We start from the raw sequence: 12,431 nt of genomic DNA on the forward strand, positions 1-12,431 counted from the left end.
CTGCATGTGTCTTTTGGGTTTAAAAATATTTTTTTATCTATGCTACTGAAACATGGAAGTGGTAAACACACACCAGAAGTGCTGGTTATGGTACAAACTTCATAATTAACATAATTGCTGTCAGGTGGTTGATGGCTTTTTAAGTGTATGTTTTGTATAAGTAAAGAAATTATCCTTGAAAAATTGCTCCCCAAAACATCACAATAAATCATTAGAGTGGAGTGTGCCGTTTTATGGTTTATTCTATGCGTAAGCTGCTGTCAGTAAAGTCCCTCTTATGAAAAACATGAATGGATTTGATTTGATGTCACCACTTATTTTATGCAAAGTTACATTTGTGTTAAAATAACCACAATTATGCAGACGAACATGTAAACACTTTCTGCCCTAACCCATAGTTTTATTTATATTTAGATATGTATGCAGCCCATTTCACTGGTGTTTGGATCTTTTGGTTCCGGATAACATATGATTATCAAAGGCCAGAATTTAAAAGAAGGCTAATTTAAATAGTTTTTAAATGGTAACCACATACAGACTCTAGGCAGGTGTGATGAATACTTACATCATCACTGCAACATTTACATGTGAAGGCTGCCAAGTTGTGACACATCAAGTCTTGTCTCTGTTGGAGGCTAAGTGTCACCTAGAAGACTCCTCATGTGGGACAGTACAGATTACAGGGGACAGCAGAATGGATAATAGCAATTATGAGGACGACAGCTGTTATCATAGGGATGTCACATGCGATTGCACAGACAATTACAGCACAACTGTCTAGACTACCCACATAGGTTCCACAAGAAGTGGCAACCTGTTGTTACTGGGATCCAAAAAGTCAAGACACCTTCATTTAAAGGGGCAACACTGATTATATACACAACACAAGAGATACTCATCAATTTTATTCAATTTTTTACTGATAAACATGGAGAGTTGTTATTGCTGATAAGAAACAACTTGAGACAAACAGTCACTGCCATTGTTCAACACAGCTTACCCTATTCATGATTTATATGCAGACGGGATCATGGGAGATCCCTGGTGATGTGTATATATGTGTGATTTGTTTTAATATAGTATAATTAAAATACTGTCATGACAAAATAAGAGCTTATTCATTGCTCTCACAAATTTTGAGAATTAAAAATGGGACAACAGGGCAGAAGAGGTTAATAACCTCTGCAAAAAGAAGTCTGACAAAGCAGACATCCCTGCTCCAATAGAACTTAAACCTGCTTTTCACTTTTTATTATACTTCTAGCAGTATAATCCAACTAAACCCACAAATAAATGAACATTTTCAGTAGACGCCTGCAGTGACTGTGGCAGACTGCCTATCAATGGATTGTCCAGAGCCACAAAAGAGCAGCGGAGCCTTTATCTTCCTGAACGTGTTGCAGCAGTAACTTTTCCTTTCAGTGGCCTGAGAGTTTATCAGAAAAGCCACTTAGCAGATTCAGTAAATGAAAGCTGCAGATTTCTGTTTGTCAGGTGGACAGAATCATATACGTACAGCACCACAGGATAAAACAGCAATTCAACCATTTTTGTTTAACTAGGAGGAGATTCAAAAGGTATGTGAGACCTCATATGAGGCACACTGAATCTTAATGTAATATAATAACTGAGGTTATCTAATAGGAAAACATAGCTTCATCTGTTGTAGCAAGTGTTTCTGAGATGATACAGGATACAGCTTGCAGTCAGGAGGGCGCGAAGTTGACTCCAAAACAAACCCACAGCGACAAGCTAACGTGTGCAAACAGTTACCTGGAGGGAGCCACAGAGACTCAAGCAGGCAGCCCAGCTCAACAAAACAACGAGTAGAAATCATGTAAAAGCAGCACAGAGTTGAAAAGCTATCAGTGGGTTTGACAGTAATGCTAACATTTTCACATTATAAGGATTCATTTCATTAACAGTGAATATGAAGATATTATTTTAGCGAATCTTAATTTTACCATCTGGCAATTTTCTAAATTCTATTTGCTATCTACCATTTGTCAGCTTTTCTTCACTTTGCCTATTTGATAATCAAGTTGTTTAATTAACTTCTCAGTGACATACAGTCTTAGTGAGGACTGTCACAGAAAGACTGTTTGTAACATCTGGCAGCTGCCAAGTACAGCATAAACCACACTGAGGACACTGAGTGAACAGATCCACTGCAGCGACTGAGTATTGGAAACCTTGTTTCATACCATCTTGATGACAGTTTTTCATCCACTTTCCCCACCAGGCAGTCCAGGAATTTGAACCACTGACCCTCTGGTCACAAGGTCACTTCTGAAACCATTTGGCTACTGTCCTCCACATCTGTTTATATTGTGTACTCTTTTCCTTGCATGTTTGTCCTGTTGAGGTATTCTGTTGCACAGTGAACCTGTAAAGGTTTCCACTGAGTTCATAATAACAAAGTACTACTCTGATAAGTGTGTTGTAATTCATTCTGCCATAATCTTGGTCAAAATGAATAGTTTTGGGTTCTTAATGCTGATGTGTTTATCTGTCTGCTGAGTTATCTGCCCTACAGTGGGTGACTCAACATCCCAAATTGTCGGCACACACACACTTTCTCTCTCAGCCACACACACACACACACATCCTCTGTAGTGCGAGTGACATATTTATCTTCAGAGGAAAGGAGGAGGGAGAACAGAGCAAGATACACAGCCTAAAAACAGACACCAGTCAGGTAGTCGTAGATAAATCTGGGAGTGAGTGTGTGTCTGTGTTAATATGTAAGATGAGGCCCAACATGCTGAGCCAGCTAGTGTGCTTGATAATGTAGATCAGTGAATAGTACAGAGGCAATATCTTTGAATGGACAGTTTAATAGACAGAGCTGAGACAGTTGGGAAACCTAAAAGACAGTTCTTGAACCAGTGCTGCTCACACAGTTGCCACACTCAGTCATTTTATCATTCTTGTCCAGACCTGATAATCTATAGATTTAATATCTGGTGAGAGGGAGAGACATTTTCCAACCCAAGTTGTCCTCTGGTATCTGAGTGTTTGTGTGTGTGTGTGTGTGTGTGTGTGTGTGTGTGTTGTTGCAGAGCAGCTCTTTCCCAGACCAGTGATAAGTGTCACCTCAGTGGGGGCTTTGACACCTGGGCTGGTGTAAAGGGGGTAGTGGCAGTGCTGGTAGGGGCGTGAGAAGTCTGGGGTTCACACCTCATTGACGGTAGGAGATGATCCTGTTAGTAACCTAATACACACACACTAGCATACACACACACACACACACACACAGACACACACACACACACACACATACACACACACAGTCAAACTGAGATCTATGGCCATAGCGGTGACTTTGCACGTTTTAGCCCATTTAATTATACCTCACATGACTGCTAACCATTTTCCAAAGCGCATCATACATCCTTACATCTGCAACCACTATTTTCCTTTCATTCGTGTGCGAAGGTCAGTCTGCGGGGCAGTGAAACTTTCTTGAGGTAAGCAACTTTCTTTTATTCTATTTCACCTTAGCTGAAACACTTGGTAATGCAGTTGTGAAGCATTCATGGAAGCTCCAACATGTGAAATTCGATGGCTGCATTGCAGAAACAATGTAGTCAACGAAAAAAACACGAAATACAAAAAAACATACACGTTTGATATTTGCTGTTTACAAGGATAACATGAATTTGGCCCCTTCTTGAATTAAAAAGCTACAGTGTGTATTTGACTCATACACTCGCATATCTTGAGTCCTTAAATGCACCGGCGAGAAGTGCATCACCTCGCCACAATATTGTAACTTTTACAAATAAATTAATAGAAATAAATAAACAGGACAAAATACCCTCTGTGATGTATTTCCCTTGCTAGGCAGGTTTCCAATATCTTCAAAAAGATAGGAAATCAGCCTGAAACTTATGGTATGCTTTGGAAAACTGCATGAGAGTTATATGGCTAATGGGCTTAAACATAAGAAACCACTGGAATGATCGCTCCGCTGTCATGACAGCCATTATTTTCTCAAACTGGAGTCCTGCTGTAGAAATGTGACTTTTCCTCACAAACATGCTGACATATTAAATGATCCTTTTGCAGTGATGTAGGAGAAATGTGACTGTTTTCAGCCGTGTGGTTTACTCTCACATCCTTTTACTGTTGTTCGAAAAATTTTTCCAATCCACTGCGGAACCTTGTTTGCGTGACAGGTTTGATCACACACTCTCTCACTCACACACACACACACACACACACACACACACACACACACACACACACACACACTTAATGGCAGCAGAATCCCAGTAGGGTTGCTGCTGTGTGCACCATCACACTCGATGATTCTCTGAAGTGGACCATCTCACATGTTTTCAGCACTACAATTGGCCAAAGTGACATGTGGCTTGTTCGAACACTGACATTACAACCACTACTGAATGTGTGATACTGATGTGGAAATCTTGGAATAGGTCAGAAGCTGGGGAGGCAGGTAAACTGCTGAAACAGCAGGGGAATGACAAAGCTCTATACTGCCAATGTGCTGATCCTGTAAACTCTCTTGCTCGCTTGCTTGCACACACACACACATACACACACACATACACACACACACACACACACACACACACATCCTGTTCCTTTTGACGAATACATGCTAAAGAGAGAGAGACTCATTTGTACTATTTAAGGCTTCTGTGAGATTTCTTTCTTCCTTTCTTGTGCTTTGCCGATCATCTTACTCATCCTCTAGGTGAGACTATAGTGAGTCATTTTGACCCTCTCGTTCACTCTATCTCCTTTAAACACATACTTTCTCTTTTGCACACATAGGAAAAGTTTTTGAAAACTTTGAGTTCAGACACAGCACCACTACTTGTCTCTGGGTCTTCTGCGGTCCATTTTCCTTTCTCACTCACTTATATTGTGTCAGTACAGCAGAGCTGACACCTTGAGGTATTTTTTTCTGTTTCTGACATCAAATGAATGACTTGATCAAATGCTACCTGTTCACCAAGGTGAGCAGTAATTTCTGCGCTGTTACACTGACAAACAAAGTAATGCATTTTTTTTTTAAAATTTGCCAGGTTAGTTATGACACAGCCACAGAGGTCAACCCTTCTCCACTCAGTGCAGTGGTCCGCTGGTCATGTCAGCCCATCTCCTCTGACCCACCTCTCATGGGACTGCCACTTCTTTTATAAAAATGTGTGTGTGTGTGTGTGTGTTTGTCAGTTCCATGCTAAAGGGAAGTGTCTGTGCTTATCAAAGAGCAGGATGAGGTGACATGTACCTGCTGAAGAGCTATCAGCTATCGGCAGCTACACCCCCACCACACAGAGACAGTATGTAATGAGTTTGTGTGTGTGTGTTGAGGGCAGTCATATTACATATTACAGAAGTATTTTTCCAAATAAAAATCAATTTGACATGTTTGTGCTGCTAGGATGACGAGTTTGCGACCAGGTTTGTTCAGTGTGTCAACTCTTTGACTCAAACTGTTCGTAAAGCGTTAAAAAGATTTCTAAATTCACACAAAGGTGTCCATGTGTCCAGTCGGAAAAAGATGACCTGGCAACACCTGGGGTGCGCCTCACCAGTGAAATGCAAACATCCTCCCCCCCTCTCTCTCCCTCTCTCTCCCTCTCTCTCTCTCATTTTTTTCACAGTGATCAAAGAGTTTCCATTCAGGCATTTACAGCCATGACTGTGATTTACACAGAGGAAGACGCCACCGTGGTGTGACGGGCTTTAAATTGTCATTTAAACTGCTGCTTTTCCATTCTTTCTCCAGTGCATTTTCACAGTCAAATTTAAGGGGAACTTGTGATTAATGACTAATTAAAATATCTTTGTTATGTTTTCCAGCTTGCATGAGTGACTACCGTGTTCACTTCAAACAAGTCATACTGCTGACATGTGGACAGGAAGCGGACGGCACTGCTGCTCAGACAGTGGAATTTTTCAGATATAATTTATAGAAACATTTTAATATTAATGTAAAAATCAAACATGTACAGACGAACCAACAGAAGGTCACTACTGAATCTCATATCTCCTCAGCTTGTATTAGAGCGCAGAGATGACGTGCGTGGAAAGAAAACACAAAACAAAAATCTATGACGATGGGTTGTGTATTTTGTAATGGATGTTCTTTTGCATCATTTTTAGTTGCAGCATTTTACTTCATTCTAGCAACACAAAAATCTACAATAAATAGAAACTTGTTTTATGTGTACATTAGAAAGTGAACACTCTTCACAGAGTCTTTCCTGTCATATGATAAAACAGCTGCATCCCTGCATCATGGGCTCTGACCTTGGTGCACCATTCTCCTAAATACATCAGGACGTACACATATATATACTGTAACAGTGGGTTTAAATGAACCAATACTAACAGAGCTAACAGTTTATAGCAAAGACTAGAAGGCATAAAATAGTGACAAGAAAGCAGAATATGTAACAAAAGTTTTTTGTCACCTGTTGAAGAAAAAGGGCTCAAGACGAGCTGCACATCAAAGCAGATTTCTGAAGTAATCATCCCACAGGAGGTGGAGGAGTGTCCCTGCATTGAGCTCTGGGATTTCCCTGTTATCCTGACCTTTGACCATGACCCTCTATCCCCAACCTCCCGAACCTGCCTGCTTGTTAACCTGGTCGTCATGCGTGTGACCCATCAGCACTTCAGAGGAAGTCCCAAAAGCAAGTCATCTGTGGAGGGTTAAACCGTTACTGAGAGACAGAGAGTGAGAGAGAGGGAAAGGGAGAAAGATATGAATGAGAGCGAGGGAAAGGAAGAAAGAGAAGCACAGTCAAAGTGTCATGATTCATGCATTAACACAAGAATGCCATTGAGGAGTGGAACAGGCACGGTAGTTTCCAGCAGCAGGGGGGACGGCAGGAGCATCCAACTGATGATCTAGTTAAAGGGAGTATCCACATCAAAACCAAATCCATGTGTGATGCTTTTCCTCTGATCTTGTAGGGTGTATGAAAACAAAATTAAACATGTCTACAATACTAACAAAGTAAATGAAAATGTAAAGGTCTGGTGGTGAGTCATGAGATTAATACCAATACAGACTCTGATTATTTGAATGAATCAAATGGACACCGATGTGCACTGAAGTAATTCACTCGTGGAAACAGGGTTTTGTTGTTGTGTTGAAACCAGAGTTAAGAAATATGTTGGATGCAATTGTTAACAGAACAGTTTACCATTTTGGGAAATATGTCTTGCCAAAGCGGAAAGGACTGACTCTACTTTCATGTCATGCGACTACAGCCAATAGTCTGTTAGCTTAGACTGGAAACATAGGGAAACAGCTAGCCTGGCTTTGTCCAAAGGTAACAAACATATACTTACCTGCACATCTAAAACTCAATGATTATATTATATCTTGTTAGTTGAAGTCGTATAAAAACTTAAGTGTAAAAAAACAACATTTGCCTTTTTACTTTTTTGCTCCCATTGACGGGACCAGGCTAGTGGTTTCCCCTTGTTTCCAGAAGACATGCTGAGCTAAATGGCTGCTGGTTGTAGATACATACATTACTTACGAACTGCAGGCACCAGGGTGGTATCAATCTTATCTAACTCTCTCTGAGAAAATGAGCAACTATTCCTTTAATTGGTGATTCGGGCAAGGTGGGAGGGAAACTCTGCTACTAAACCAGAGAACAGATGTGGAAAAGTAAGTAGTTTTACTGGCACTTTACAAGAATATTTCCACTTGTGGGACTTATATATTTTATTCCAGGATATCTTAAATACAGTAGCCTACATTTTACTCTGTATCATTTATCTGACACTAACAGTTATGGGTGTCTTTGCAGGATACAGATTCACATGCAAATCATACAATAAGCTCACCAATAACTGGCTTTGGATAAACCTACTTTTAATATCTAATAAATTCTTACTACATGTTAAAGCGCTGATGATTTCAAATGACTTTTACTTTTGATACTGATACTATCAGTACAATGCTAAATTTTACAATTTCATTCAGATTTTTCTACATGCAGATATAGATTTGAGAGGTTTTTCCACCATGGCCAAAAGACACTACCCACCACTCTTACTCACTCGCATACATTATGAAAAATACAATTGTGGGAGCAAAAAACCCACAGACATCTGTGAAAATGACTGTCTCACAGTAAGAGACAAAACAATGAATGTTTTTTTCATCATTAGGATGAACACAAAATAGCTGCAGATGGGAGCACTCACTGTGTCAACTCACACTGCACGCACACTGTGGCTCTTTGTTTAAAGAATTTCACCAAAACAAAGTAAACAGGTAGAACCACTGAGCTAAAATTAAAATGTGTAAAGGATTACGATCAGACTGCACTGTGTGTGTGTGTGTGTGTGTGTGTGTGTGTGTGTGTGTGTGTGTGTGTGTGTGTGTGTGTGTGTGTACACGCAGGGTTATAACATGTGTGTGTTAAAGATCTTGTGGGTTCAGTCACCCAATAATATCTACAGACAGGTACACACAGACAAACATGCCGTTCTTGACCCAGTGGAGAATAAATTATCCAAACCGCTTTGCTCTAAGCAGAACCAAAGACATGAATATTTATCGTTGAAGGGAAGGAGGATAGATGTCTCTGCACAGATTGTGTAACTGCACCAAATTCCTTTAAACCCTGCACACATCTGCTTAATACAGACAGAAGAGAAAGATAAAAGTAGAAAGAGGATGAGGATGAGGAGAAAGACAAAAAGAGAAAGTGGCACGACTGATCTCAAAGAAGAGAAAACAAAACAAAGAAAGACATCAAGAGATAAAGAGAAAAAGATAAACAGCAAAGTTGGAGAGTGGTCTGGGGCGACACTGAAACACTCATGAACATACACAACCAGATGTGCTACACAACTATAGTTTGCATGCTTACATGCAGAATGCAGAGAGATGTCTTGGTTAACCAGAACTAGTTGACAATACTGTGGTCAGTAATGCTGTGTTTGCTGAATATTTCTTATTGTTGCACAATATTACACCCCCCACATACACAGAGATATACTGTGTTTGTTGTGTCTGCTTGCATGTTTTTCTTTATCTGTCAACAGAGGTAACTCTACAATGGCTCAAGTCCGAGCCAAGAAACAGAAAGCAGAAGCTTCACCATCATATTAGTGGGACATTGTGCAGTGAGACTGTGGAGAGGCTGCGGTCACCATTCATTTCAGATCATTTTTATTTTATTAAAACTTGGATCTCGTTTTCATATCACTGGCCATCATGTGTATGGGTTATTATGGGTAAAATTGAACATGTCATGATTTTTTTTCTGGGGAAATTTTACATGAACTATATTCTAAGAAATAGTCCCTATGGTTGAGATTGAAGTCTGTGGATTAAAGAAATGTTGCATCTGAGATTTTTAAGATATCATTGAAACTTCCTACATAGCTTGGCACCAAGTTTGAGTGGGAAAATATGTTTTTCTTTCGATTCCCCTTTGTAATAAGGTTCCTTTAATAAAGAGCTGATGAGCTGTAAGTATGAATAAATGTATAAAGGGTTTTTGTGCAGATGATCTGTGACCGTCTTCTGAAGATAACTGACTGAATGGTCCAAGGGTTTTCCTGATGAATTAAAGAGATGGCTAAAACGAAAAACAAGCGACATTTTCAAATGTCTTGCTTTATCCACACAACAGACCAAAAGCCAAAGACATTAAGTGTACAGTGATAAATGACAAAGAAAATCATCAAATTCTCACATTTGAAAAGCTGGTACCAGCATAAAGTTTTTCATTTTTGCTTGAAAATTACTAAAATTAATATCTAAAATTGTCACAGATTAATTTTCTGCTGATTAATAAACATAGTATTTATTTCAGCTCTGTTTTGGTGAACTGATCCTTGAATGCTTAACCCTAAAATTAGCCTTGTCTTTTGAGAATTATCTTCCTAAACCAAGAGATTTTCTGTTAACTGCAATAAACAAACACACAACAGCCTATAAAGCACACAGGCATAGACATGTCATGACATGTAATAATTTAAAAAATATCTATTTGTTTTTTTCTGCTGTTGACAAGTGAAGGGAGACAGTCAGTTCAGTCTTTTTCACTGTATTCAGTCAAAGGAATCAGCAAACAATTGTCTCTTGTCTTTGTGGGACCAGGAAAACACGAGAGCGCTCTTCTCAATGACAACCAATCAGCATTAACACTAATAGCAACAGAGGTTTGACCTATGGAAAGTGTAATAGTATATTGAAGGCATGTCTGAGTTACTAGATAGTGGAGACAGTGGTGAGAGACCATCAAAATCGGAAAGATTTTACGTGGTTGACATTAAACCAAGATCATAATTTGGGCTCAAACACAAAACACCACAACATGGAATGAGATTCAGCTGCCAAACAAGCAGAACGCTCCAGTTAGTCCTCTGCTGTTGTTCTCGAGGGGCGTCCCTGTGTGTTTTCTTTACTTCACACTGACATTACCTTCAAATTCTGCATGTTTGAATGTTACTACACAGGTTATGAGCTGGTAGTTTAAGTTTAATGCTACTGGCACAGAGACCAAAGTTCATTGTTATTGTGGAGTGATATATTTAAAAACATTTAATTTAAATTGACACTTTGGAATAACATTTGTCAAACAAAGATTAATTTTACTTCCTAACTCCAACATGTAGTAAAACCTCTGACTGAAACAAAAACTATATTTATAAGCAGCACAATGGTGATTTGGGATAAACTTAATCCATTTATGAAGATAAAAAGTTGATTTAAAAGGTTTGTTAGAGAAACATTTAATATAATATCTAATATTTAAAAGTCCAGTGGAACAGATTGCAGTGCTATTTAATTCTGCATGTTTATGTCCTCCCAGTTAAAAGACAAAGGAGGATTTGTTGCAGATATTGATTGGTGTTTACAGTAGCCAGTAGCTCTGAATGTGCCTAATTTACTTTTCATTTTATGGTGACCTGTAAGTCAGTCCAACACACACCGTCCCACTGCTGTAAATACACAATAGAGCAACAATTGTGGATCAAGCCGCTCTTAAACTGGTTCCCAACAAATGCTAATTTTCCTCCTGTTTGAGTTACATTTGCTAAAAACTACTGAACCCAGCTGAGGGCCACAGAGACAGAGGCCAAAAAGATAGATGGACCAACAATACTAAAAATGTAGAGTAATTCCAGCTGTATCATTTAAACATAAAGTAAAATAATATCAACAAAAATACAGTAGTTGTTCAAAGGTACTTGTTAAAATTGTCAGGTTCGTAAATTCCTAGGTTCTAGGTTATATGTAAGATTTTGAGCAAATGTATGAAGTCATAAGTTGTACCACTTTTGCCATCATCAAGAGATTTGTCCCACTATCTGAGAATAGGTCATTTGGGACCAGACCACACTGCTGTGCTTAACTTTGTGAGTATCGGTGGAAGTATCGGTTGTTTTTGTGTTCACATTAATGTGTCTTCAGTCAGGAAGATATAAACACAGACAGATGCCACTATTAAAACTTACTGAAATCCAAATTCTGAATTCAACATCTCAGTTAATCAGTATCACTATGATGCCCCGCAGGCAAACAAGCCACAGGGACCCGTCACTGGTTTCAGCAGGTTGAAATTAAAGCACATTTACTACCGTTACTTCTGAATTCTGAGATCAGAATTGAAAAATACTGAAACACAGATATTATGTTTTCAGCTGGACTAACACACTTTGTTTTAATTTTACTGAATACAGTGGAGAGAGATGGGGGATAATAAGGAGATAGGGAGCACATTAGAGAACACACACACACACACACACACACACACACACACACACATTTTACAAAAGAAGTGGGGGTCCCACGAGAGGTGTCTCAGAGGAGATGGGCTGACATATGGCCAGCAGACCACTGCACTGGGTGGAGCAGGGTGTGTGTGTGTAGTGGGTAGGTGGGGCCAGTATGTATGTGTGTGTGTGCGTGTGTGTGTGTGTGTGTGTGTGTGTGTGTGTGTGAGGGTGGGGCTGCTGAATGGTCTGACTGAGGGTGCAGATGAATAGGCCAGTGGTTAGAGACAGTTGAAACTCAATATTCATTCTCACTGTTGCCCTGCTGCTGTTTGAGTGTGTGTCTCTATCTGTGTGTGTGTGTGTGTGTGTGTGTGTGTGTGTGTGTGTGTGTGTGTTAATGTGAATTATAAATACATTTTATTATCTTATTTTATAGGATGTTGTAAATGGTTCTTAACTCTATTTAAATATCCAAAAGAATTAAAATAAATAAGTGAAGGAAACAGTTTCTCAGGCTTCTTGAAGACTAATAAATATTGGAAAAGTTTTCTGCACAGGTTGAAAAAAAGAAAACACAGAAACAAACAAAACAAAGCACAGCAAATGTTCTGTAAGGACTACAGGAGGCACGCATCAAGAAAAAACACTTAGAAAGGATGTGAAACTAACAAGCAACACATTTTCAACTACTT

Source organism: Seriola lalandi, unplaced genomic scaffold (assembly GCF_002814215.2).
Source record: "Seriola lalandi dorsalis isolate HSWRI2012SDOR001 ecotype SW California unplaced genomic scaffold, Sedor1 jcf7180002054763, whole genome shotgun sequence".
NCBI lineage: Eukaryota > Metazoa > Chordata > Actinopteri > Carangiformes > Carangidae > Seriola > Seriola lalandi.